The sequence below is a fragment of the Coturnix japonica genome, chromosome 3, assembly GCF_054131305.1.
Source record: "Coturnix japonica strain WE chromosome 3, WE-NBRP24, whole genome shotgun sequence".
Taxonomy (NCBI): domain Eukaryota; kingdom Metazoa; phylum Chordata; class Aves; order Galliformes; family Phasianidae; genus Coturnix; species Coturnix japonica.
Window position 1 is genome coordinate 104,256,347 of NC_140665.1, and position 1,384 is coordinate 104,257,730.

Consider the following 1,384-nt stretch of genomic DNA (forward strand, 5'->3'; position numbering starts at 1 on the left):
CACTCAGTGCAATGCCGGAGCTGCAGTTCAGCACTCAATGCAATGCCGGAGCTGCAGTGTCACACTCAGTGCAATGCCGGAGCTGCAGTGCTGCACTCAGTGCAATGCCGGAGCTGCAGTGCTGCACTCAGCTCCACCCGTAGGAACCCACGGGATGAAGGGAGTCACCGCCCGGTTCTGACGGGACGCTGTGTGTCCCAGCTGCAGCGCTGCTGTCAATGAGGGGCGGGCAGAGCGCGGGGCTGCGGGCAGAGCTGGGGGCGGAGCCTGCGGAGTAGCGACCAATGAGAGGGAGGGACGGGCGGTGGGCGGGGCTTGAGTGAAGGGGCGTGTCTATGCTAATCAGAGCCGCGGGGGTCGCCGGGAGCGCTCCGCCACGATGAACCGGGGTCTGGCGGAGCCGCTGTCGGGGACGGAGCGGAAGCGGCACCGGCGGAGCGGGGTGGGAGCAGAGCGGGGGAGGAGGCGGAGGGGTCGGGGCGGGCGTTGGGTGCGCGACCGTGAGGTGTCGGGGGCGCGCGTGGGGGCGGGTGCTGTACGGGAGGTGTTTCGGGTATCGCTTCTCGGCCTTTTGGCTAAGATCAAGTGTAGTATCTGTTCTTATCAGTTTAATATCTGATACGTCCTCGATGAGAGGACTTTATATTAAACGGATTTTTGGGTGCGGGAGTTGGACCCGGAGCTTGCTCCCTCCGCTCCGCGCATCGTCCCGGTATGGCAGTACTTCCGGGCACGGTGCACCTCCCCCGGGAGGAGCGTGGTGGTGAAAGGCAGAGCTGGGCCCAGTGCTGGGCGGGGTGTGCGGTGATGGCCGGGATGAGGGCAGGGAGGGCAGCTCAGTCAGTTCCACATGGAGCCGAATTGCTGCGAGTGTGGATCTGCCTGGGGGGAGCGAGGTCCTGCACAGGAATCTGGACAGGCTGCACAGCTGGGCTGAACCAACGGGATGAGGTTCAACAAGAACAAATGCCGGGTCCTGCGCTTTGGCCACAACAACCCCGGGCAGCGCTACAGGCTTGGGGCGGAGTGGCTGGAGGATTGTGCGGAGGAAACGGACCTGGGGGTATTGATGGATGCTGGCCTGAACATGAGCCGACAGTGTGCCCGGGTGGCCAAGAAGGACAACGGCATCCTGCCCTGTATAGAAACAGTGCTGCCAGCAGGAGCAGAGACGTGATTGTCCCCCTGTACTCGGCGCTGGAGCGGCCGCACCTCGAGTGCTGTGTCCAGTTTTGGGCCCCTCACTGCAAGAAAGATATTGAGGCTTTGGAACGTGTTCAGAGAAGGGCTACAAAGCTGGTGAGGGGTCTGGAGCACAATGGGGCCATATGAGGAGAGGCTGCCGGAGCTGCGATTGTTCAGCCTGGAGAAGAGGAGGCTCAGG

The 1,384-nt window shown here is 63.2% G+C and overlaps 1 non-coding gene across 1 annotated transcript; it reads left to right on the forward strand.

The window, feature by feature from the left end:
• Window positions 1-555: 555 nt before the first annotated feature.
• LOC116652826 (U2 spliceosomal RNA) lies at window positions 556-746 on the forward strand. The gene has a single exon (XR_004306045.2). It is a non-coding gene; the product is annotated as a U2 spliceosomal RNA (small nuclear RNA).
• The last annotated feature ends 638 nt before the right edge of the window (window positions 747-1,384 follow it).